This window comes from Aphelocoma coerulescens, chromosome 4, assembly GCF_041296385.1.
Source record: "Aphelocoma coerulescens isolate FSJ_1873_10779 chromosome 4, UR_Acoe_1.0, whole genome shotgun sequence".
NCBI lineage: Eukaryota > Metazoa > Chordata > Aves > Passeriformes > Corvidae > Aphelocoma > Aphelocoma coerulescens.
The window spans coordinates 29,600,978-29,611,378 of NC_091017.1; positions in this window are offsets into that span (position 1 = coordinate 29,600,978).

The window sequence follows — 10,401 nt, forward strand, 5'->3', positions numbered from 1 at the left end:
CAAGTTTTTTGTCATTAGTAACTTAAACCCCCCATTTGGAGTCTTGGCTTCAGCAACAAAAATGTTGTGGATTAACCACTTTCACCAGCAAGAGGCTTTCTGATGAGCTGTGGGAAGAAGTGTATGCTTGGTGGTAGGTCTACAGTAAACAGCTGGAATTTGCATGTGGTGAATTAGCACCAAATAAATCCCCCTTTTTTTCTTAATTATCCTTGCATACTCAAATGGATCTATTAAACATTTGTGCAATAGAAATTGATAAAACCACACATTTACAGTAAGTGGATCTTGGTTGGGCACAGGCTGACATTTCTCTGCTCTGTTCGTGGCAGGACCTATGTAGATAGCACACAATCCAGTGAAGGGACCACTCTGTTCCCCGACTCCTTGGCATACAGTGGTGCCCTGAGTTGGATTGGAGTGCTGCAGTCATTGGAAGGAAGCCCTTGCTTCAACTCAGAGTCTTCACCTACTTTACATTAACTTTGGGACCTGCTGCTTTGACTCCTACAAAGCCACAAGCATAAACAGGTGTAAGATACACTGCATTTGTATTTCACAGGCTTTTTAGTTGTTGGTTTTCTCTAAAGAGGTTGTGGAAGGTAAACTGTTTCTGACAACTGCTTTATTTCTCTGAAGATGTCAAGAGCTAATGGGTTCCTTACGGCTGATGTTGCAATTCTTTCTTCATTGCAATTTAGGGTGAAACTTCTAAAAGCCTTTTATTTCAGCTGGAAGCCTAGTGATGTTTTCCAGAACATCTAAACAGATGAGGCATCTAGCTTCCTATGATTTCTTCTTAGCACTGAAATCCCTCTAAGAACTTGAAAAAAGTATTTATTGAAGAGCCTGATTTTGGGGGTCCTAGTTTATTTTTAAATCTTGAACCTAATTTCCAAAATAATGGGGGATATTAGAAAAGAACTGGCATGAACTTTAATGACAAGTTTTCCCACCTGCCATCAATTCTTGAGAGAACATGAAAGAAAAGAGCAACTTTAATACTTTTCTTCCTCTATTTCCTCTTTGTCTACATTCTTGCACACAATTACTTGCAGGAACAAAATTCTGCTCTTGCTAATTAGTAACTTCAGACAGTGGCAATCGGACTGTGCTTTTAACCGTCTGAAAAAAATACTGCTTCCTGATTTCTTCACCTTCTCCTTTCACTTTCTTGGGAGTCAAAGGGTTATCCCATCTGCTTACAGATGGATTTCTGCGTGCTTTTGTGACATCAGTGTCAGAGACTGAGCAGTGGACACCCAAATAATGTTTTAAGTGCCCTAAAAAACTTCTGTGAGTCCTTTGAGGAGGAGCATGGGTGAAATAGACTTCAGGGAAATGTTTCACTGAGAGGGAGCTGATTGGAATGAGGCTGTGGATTCTAAAACCAGTCAGGGTGCTTTTAGGAGAATGGCAGTGTGTCTGAAGTGTGAGATTGATGATGAGCATTTAAATAGCTTACTTTTGAGTAAGAGACAAGATACCTGGAGAATTAAGTTTATTTAGTGTTAGAGAGATGAGGGTTTTAAAATGGTAAATTTACATTTAATAGGAGAGAGTATAGGGGGACAGGGAGAAGATGCTGTGAATTTCACATAAGTGGTTTTCCTGATACCGGTTTTTTTTTTTGCTTTAAACAAAATCATTACTTAAAACTGAGGAAGAAGTCTTTCTCTTTCTTAGAGACTTATCATTTTATTTTTGGCCAAGACTGAAAGCTATTGTTGCCTAAGCTGACACTAAACTGGCAAATCTATGAACTGAAGCCAGTATTGTTACTGGGACCTAAATTTGTAAGGACATTTGGTTGTCATAGATTAAAAGATGAACATATAGTTTACCTCAAAGACCAGAGTTATATTCTATAGGCTATTTGCACGTGTTTACAGCTGAAACCATTGCTTAGCCTATTGACATGTGATATTTGAAGTAGCAGTGGAAGGGGAAAATAATGGCGAACAATGATGAATATGTCAAATGATCGTACAATAGGCCCTATCTTCACCCCCAGGCTCATTGCTTTTTAGCAAAGGGCAGAGCGTTTCTACAATGCAGTTAGCTTTTCTAATGCTTCTAACATTACAAGGAGGAAAGTTTCTAGTGAAAACTATGATTTTGAAAAATTGCTTTTATTGTATTTTAGGGAATTAACTGTTTTAGTGACAGGTAAGACTGGGCTTGGCTATTGCTGGTATCAGTTTGACTTAGAATTTAAAGTAATTCATATTATGAGAGTAGTGCTAGTCCACAGGCACATAGCTCAACTTACAACTGATTTATATTAAAACTGGGAAATAAAATCTAAAAATCAATCTAAAAGGAGCGCCATATTCTCTACCTTCTGCATGCAAGGAAGTTTTTTTGAAGAATTTGCTGAATCTGCTGGGGAATGGAGAGAGAAGTAACAAAGTTTGATATTTGGCAGCTGGAAATCCAGCATGTGTTAGAGGATTTTAGATACCTTTGACTAGAAGTGATTTCAAAATGTGAGTTAGCAAGGACATCCTTCAACCCCAACTACTCCATGCTGCAAAGAATGTGGCAGGTTTTTCTGTCCTGGTTAGGAGATGTCATCTGCAAGTCACTTAATTTAATCAAGTATTGGCCACAATGTCTAAAAGAAACCGGATGAAATCTGGTAAAGGGACAGGTGAGAAAGTCCTGCCTAGTCTTCATGGTTCAGCTGGAAGTGATGGGGAGTTGGAACTGGTGTTTGCACTTTTCCATTTCATCTTTTTGTGAGCTGTTATTTCTGCTTAGTTACACCCTCCGCCTAAGCGTGGGTCTCTCCACACTTCCCTGGGGTCGTGGCAGGGTAATGCTACACTAGCAGTAGGTACCCAATATAAAATAGTTCAGGTGAAACCCTTAAGTCCACGCCCATCAGCTTTCTCTGTGCTTCGTTCTGTCTCAGTTTCCTTGCCATTGCCTCTGAAAGTGAGCTAACTCCCGCCCAAAAATGGCAAAGGGTTAATCTAGTGAGACAACTGCTGGAGTAAGGTGATCTGAAGAATTCTTTGAATTTTGGTTGATAAATACAGTATATTCCATGTTTATATAATTGTGTGGTAGCTGTTATCATAACTATACCTGTAGTGTAGCTGTATGCATCTCATTTAAAATATCCCTTAATTCTTCTGTCTGTGGTTTACATGAGTTACATATAATTGTATCTGATCCTCACAACATACCTGGGAGCTAAGGAAGTACCATCCTTCAAATGTGCTTGGGGAACAGATATGCAGGGAAATTCTTCCTTCAGTTGTCTAGAAAAGAGTCTTTCTCCCCTTTCTTCCTTCAAATTGTATTTATTTCCAAACTGGACAGATTGAAAATACAGTATAGGCGTTAGACCTGTGCTAGATTTAAGTCCATTTTTTTAGGTTCATAGGAGATCCAGCACTAGGTCATTGGAAAGAGGAAACTGCTGCTGAATGGGCAAGAGCAGTTAGCAATGCTGTTCCATCATCAGGGAACTCTTTCTGCCAGTGAGGACAGGCCAAGAGCAGAGGAGTCAGTCAAGAGAGAAGGAGGAGGAGAGAGAAACCCTAGAGTAGAAGTGAAATCAAATGGACTAGAGGAAGAAGGGAATAAACTACTTGAGTATTGAGAAACTACGTGGTATTCAGTTTCAGTATGTAATTTCAGTAAATTCACATTTACTAAAAAATTAAATATGGGTAGTCCCTGCTTTAGAGTACTACTATTGGCAGAATTAGGCTGCTCAGTGATTAACTGAGTGCTGTGAGTGGTTTGCTTTCTGGGTCATGCAGTTATACCTGTCCCACACAAAGGGAAACTTAGACCATCTGTGAAATCTTCCTTATAAAATTATGAATTTTCAAACAGTGACTAAATCCATTCATGGTTAAATTTATTGAGGGTTATTAGATTAAGGTGTTTTGACTGTGAATTCTTTCAGGATATTGTCATAAAAAGTTGGGTACAGTTTGAAGCTAGCAGGTCTTTACAGGAAAAAAGTAGTGACTGTTCTGGAACATGATTTGTTTGCAAATATGATTACTGCCTATTAATTTAGCATTAATAGAGTGTAGAATGAAAGAAGTTGTTGCTGCTGATGTTAGTCATGACAAAATTAAACATTTCACAGAGAAGAGTAAAAAGGAAACATATTTCAGGGTAGCAAAAGCAGCAACTAGAATGTAAGAATCTTGTCCATCTCAGGCTTTTTTTAGTCGAGGGTTGTAGTCACTCCCATGTTGTGCTGTGTGCTGTCTCCTCTTTTGTTACCCAGCACTTTGCTTTCACAGGCAGATGCCAAGAAAACTTAATCCTTCTATAGTATTTTGCTTTGTCAAGATCTGAGTCCTTGTTTCTGTGGCTTTTTCTCTCTTAGACAGAGATGTCCTAACTCAGCCGGATAGATATCCTGTAGGATTTTTTTAGCCACTTTTCTTAGCTAAGAAATCCATACGAATTCAAAGAATGGCTGTTACAGTGGGGATACTGTAACATGCCTATATCAAACCAGGAGTCCCGTGGAAAAGAAATATATATGGACGGATTCTTGCTAGATGTTTCAGAGATGTTTATTTCCCCAGCCGCATGGCTGGGCTCTGCCGAGGAACTGCTGCAGTCAGCACCCGAGCTGCTTTGCCCACGCAGGGGAACACAAACCAACCCATGGGGAACGAGGCTGAGCAGGGGCAGGGAAACCCTGTGTGTCTGTGCCCTCAGGGCCCCTCTCCCAGGGCTACATGGCAGGGGGAGGAGACCCCGACATTTCACCCGTTTTATTTTAATAAAAGGAGAATGAAGACAACTGGATAAACATAACAAGAACAGTTTCAAAACAAAACAAGCCACCCTCCTGAGTCTTTAAATGTCCAAACAGATTCTGTGGAACATCATAGGGCTGACAGAAGGGAGACAGAACTCTCTGAGCATGCCTGTGGGGAAACTGAGGCAGAAGAGGGTTCAATCTCTTCCCTCCCCCTTTTCATCCCCCCATTGGCATCGGAGAGGAATTGTAGGGAAATGGAACTGTATAAGGAAGCCATGGAGTGAAAAACAGATTAGGAATAAACTGGGGATAGGGTAAACTTAGGAAAGGGTTCATATTGGGTATAGGGTAAAAGGGGAAATTAGGCTGTGGGTAGGGAGATTGCTGCGATGGATGTTGTTTATAATTTTGTGCATAACGGCTGCCTTTGACTGGAATACCTCCAGGCCCAGTAACATTCGCTGCTTGTAAACCCTTCTTTCCTTGCACTATATCAAATTGAACAACTTCCCCATCTCCTACACTTTGCAGGTAATTTTTAGGGTTATTCCTTTTAATGGCAGTTCTATGGATGAATAAATCTTCCCCTGTATCATCTCGTGTTATAAATCCATGGTTGTTTTTTACATTGTACCATTTCACAGTTCCTGTGATTTTCGTCGCTATAACGTCTCCCATCACGTGCTTGCGTGTCTGTCGTGGGTGCCGGTCCCGCGTGGCCGCCGCCGCTGGCTCCGTGCCCTGCGAGTGGTTCCGCTCCGCAAACTCCACGCTGCTTTGAGAGCGGCCCCGTTTCGGCTCGGCGCTGCACTGCACAGCTTCTCGTGTCGCTGTGGAAACCGCCGCTTCTCCCTCCACAGGGCTCTCCAAGCCGTATGCTCAGAGCGGGCTTCCACGCTGACCTCCGGTTCCTGGCTGCTCGTGGCCCACGGCACCCGCGGCACCTGCGGCGTCGCTCCCTCACTCGCGGCCGCGTGGCCGGGGACCCCGAGACAGGGATGGGGTCCATGATAAGGCGCGCGCTCCCGAGGGGGCCGGGCGCATCCAGCACAGGCACCTCCGCTGGCACGGCTGCAGTCATACACTCCCGGGATGGCGGCCACGCGGTCTCAGCCACGGGAGAAGTATGATCTTCTGCTTTAGGGGTAATGGGACCATACAAGTGCTCCTGAAGAGCGTCACTGATTATAAAGGATCCACGGAGAGCTTCTATCGCTAGTCCATCCCTTAGCTTATCGCAGATCTCGTTCCAGAAACACTCCTGACAAGATCCAGGAGGTTTGATATCAAAAAGTAAGTCTCGAGAAATATAGGGGAACCCTTTGAAAAGCCAGATAAAAAAGTGTTCAAGATCTCCCGGTTCCAATACTTTTTTGTTTTGTTGTTCAAGGATTCCTTTTACTTCTAGATACATTTTTTTCTGTGGCTCAGAGAGCCCCATTTCCCACGATTCTTCCATAGTCCAGATATGGAATAGCAAAACAAAACCAAGAAGAGGAATCCAAAGTTTCCAGGGTTTACTCACACAAATCAGTCGCTTAGGGATCGGGGATCGTTCTGCCCACATTCTCCACCATTATGTTACAGTGGGGATACTGTAACATGCCTATATCCAACCAGGAGTCCCGTGGAAAAGAAATATATACGGACAGATTCTTGCTAGATGTTTCAGAGATGTTTATTTCCCCAGCCGCATGGCCGGGCTCTGCCGAGGAACTGTTACAGTCAGGACCCGAGCTGCTTTGCCCGTGCAGGGGAACACAAACCAACCCATGGGGAACGAGGCTGAGCAGGGGCAGGGAAACCCCGTGTGTCTGTGCCCTCAGGGCCCCTCTCCCAGGGCTGCATGGCAGGGGGAGGAGACCCCGACAAATGGCCTCTCCAAATAACTCTCTTGACCATCATTAAGTTTTGAAGTATGTTATTTTTCTTATTCTGCTGAAGATTTTATTATGTCAGTTACCTTTTCTCAGCACAGTGAACAGGATAGAGCACTTCTTGGGTGAGTTCTTCTAGTGTGAAAGAGAAATGTTTCTCCTAGCTCTGGTGGTCTATGCTGGTTTCCACAGCTGACAGGTTAATGAACCTGTTGCTTATTTGTATCTGCTGGGTTTCTGGAAGGTGGGATGGGTGAGTTTATCAAAATGTGCTTTGTAGAACATCATGCACAGGAAGAAAACCTTAGTTTTCTAAGGTTCCCAGATCAGGTATGCAGTGACTGTTATCTCAGCTGAGCAGACATCTGTGATTCGGTGAAGGCATGGTTGTTGCAGGAGTGTCCCAGCCAAAGAGAAGACATAATTTAAATCCCATGGCCTGAAGGTATGACTGTTTATCTGGGAGGATGGGAAGCTGTATTTCAGTCCTTGTTTTGACCTGGCCAAAGCCTGGTGATTAAGAGGTTTGTTTCCCCTGTTTCTGGCAGATACATCCCTTTTCCTGGGCAGATGCCCATTTGCTTGCTTGGCTTTCTGAAGCTGAGCTTCGTATCTGTGAGGAGACTCAAAGGGTAAATTCATACATTAGTCCTGAGTTTCTCTTCCTGGTGTGTCGTGGAAAAATGAATGCGTTGGGGCATAGTTTCTACGTTTTTGGTTTCATCTCGGAATGTGTTTACAGCCAACCATTTTCCTGTTACAGCTGCTCTCCTTTTGGCTGACTTCCTTTTTAGCCCAGTAGTTTTTCACTGACCTGACTTAGGTGAAATGTATTCATAGCTGACAGACTTCTGGCTATTTGTGGACTTACTTCTTTCCCCTCTAATGTTCTACTTTGTGTTAGTCCCTTGTGCTGGAGGAGAGGCTTCCTTGCATGTTCGTCCTCTTGCAAATGAAGGGAACAAACTGCAGCTGCCTCATGGGACAGGTTACAGGGCATTTCTTAGTCTCAATAGTGTTCTTCATGTTCTGCCAGTCTCGCTTTAGCCTAATTAGCTGCTACGCAGATCAGAGCAGGAGGCCACCAGGAAGCAGAATGGTTGCTTCAAAGCCTTGTGCACTGTAGTGGTTTCAAAGGAGTGCAGACAACTGATGCTGTGGATTCTGCTGTCCTAGAGCCTGGAGCAAGGATTGGGTCCTTAAGGTCCTACTGCAAATTGGCCCAGCCATCAAGCTGTCCCTTGTACAACCAAGTTACTGCCTTTTCTGTTGGCTAATCCAAAGCGGAAACTACAACTGAAGATAATTCTGTAGAGCTGGTGAGTCCCTATAAGCACAATTAGTGAATCTGTCATCACTTGCTGCGTAAGAAGCCAAAGTTAGCTGAAGGATTGTTCTTTTATGTAACACAGGGAAAATGGCTCTGGTCCAGGTGATCCAGAAGCCTGAGGAGCCAGACCGTCCTGTGATGTTGGCCTGATGAGCTGTAAATAATCCTGGCTCAACTCCCCTCATCTGTGTCTGCTGTTTTTGGTGAGGAGAGGGGAAAGGCTGTGTGTTTCCTAGGTACTGGGATAGCTCTGGTTATGAACTAGCCTACCCGTGCTGTGATCCATGCAAGAACTGCTTTTAGCACATGCACAGAACCAAGTGTGGGGGCAGAGAGTGGTTTGTGAATGCTTGTACAGAAGTGTCTGGATAATTAACTCAGCCATTAGGTAGGAGCATTTAAATCCTTGAAGATATTTTCTGTGGGAAATACAGGTTATTCATCTCCTCAGGCACCCAAGAGACGTGGTTAGATTCTAATTTCTGCCTAAATTGCACATCAGGAATTTAGGTGCTGGTTTTGAGTCTCACCTGCAATAATTTGTTCTGTGTCACAAGGATTTAAACCTAGTCTTACTGCCAGGGTAACAACATAATTGTTTGGCCATCTTTACTGGCTCATCTGTCTCCACTGACAAGCTGGCACAGAACAGTGAGGGCCCACATCAGTTTGCTCTTTTGGTCCCACAGGAACAAATGCCAATTAGCAGGGGAGGGCAGGAGTGGACACAGTGGACACAGACCCAAGTCGCAGGGGATATTACAGGACAGTGGGGTTATTCTGTTTCAGGTGCTCTCATGTCAGCATCCTAAGCCTTGCATATTAGTTAACCTTTCCCATAGCTGCTGCATGTGAAAGGTCTTTGATCTATGAATGAGCCCAACACATGGTGCGTGTTCACTGTATGTTAACAGCAGAGATATTATTTTTAGCTCCCAAATTCTTTTTCTTCACTATTAGAGCTGAAAGACTTTTCATCTTGAAGACAGGCAAGTGTTCACAACAGTGTATTTGGGACAATGTGCTACATGAAGCCAAGACTTCTATTGGGAACAATTTTTCAGAATGGGTAAATGGCTTTTTAAATAGCCATTAAAAAATCTAAACAAAGTAGTCATGTTTTATAAAGTTCTAAAAAGAACTGTTGTCTTTGGAACATGTAATTTGCAGATCTCACTGCAGTAATCCTTGATTTAGAACAATTACTGCACTAAGTACTTGCCTTTTTTCCCCTTTAAAAAACAAAACCAAACCCCAAACCAAAAGCCAGACAGGTTTCCAGCAAAGGCTGGGATAATTGAATGGAAACATAGCCAAGTCTTGCAAAACTCCAGTATACAGTTGCTGTTCTCTCAAGAGATATTTTCTCCTGCAATCTGAGAGCCTGGTCACTTGTTTTTCTTTTTTTTTAACATAATCACTAGTTGCTAGAAATAAGTATTGCAAGAACTAATATGCTGGTTACAGCCTTAAAACTGGGCATGCATGCAGTGCACGCTGGTTTAAGAGGAAGCTGTTTTATAACATTTTTAATTATGAAATTTCTTATGCAACAGAGTTAAAGGGTCATTTATAAACAATCCAATTCCAAAGCTTCCTTAGGCAGTAACTGACCTATGTCATTTCTTGTAGCTTAAGCTTGACTCAGTCCAGTCTCACACCAAACAAGATTTGTGAGCTGGAATATAAGGAATGATGATTCAATGTGCAGTTCATAATATTTCTTTTGCACTCACAAATCAGTGGACTAGTTTACCTATGCCTTCGGTGTCTGGTTTTTTTAAGTTCCTTAGTAGAAGTGAGGCAGCTGTGCTGCTTGCTGTGGCAGGAGCATCTCCCAGGCACCACTGGCAGTAGGCAGGCCATGCTGACTCTGGATCTCAGACCATGAAACCAGGCCTTCCATAGCTGATTCTGCAGTCAGCTTCAGTCCCTGGCTGTGGGATAATTTATACAGCTATAAGAAGTTTAACTTCAGGCCTCTACCTCTTGTGTGGGCATGGACTGCATCCCAAAAGAAGGGAATCCATATTCCTAATCATCAGCTTAAAACCACTGCTCCCTCCCTAAGATTTTGCTACGAAAATGAAGATGGAGGGATCCTTAGTACTTCTACTTAGGCCAAAGCTAACTGAGCAGCACAAGGGAGCAGTGAGCCTCCCCATTCCTTATTTCTGGTATGGAACTGAGACTTCTGCTCACTTTTCAAAGAAAAATTTTCCAAAATCACTTCAGATGAGCAAACAGCCAAACGGACACACTGCATTTCCTACAACAGAAGACTGAGCCAAAAGTCTTCAGCCTTACAAGTGACTGTGCCTTCCTGAGTGTGCTTCTACCTTTGAGGGTTTCTAGCAAAAACTGTTCTCTTTTTTTTTAAAGCAAATTTTAAAGACAGTTAACTTTAGTTTTATTACAAAGCTTTTATTAAAAAACAAATGCTCAGC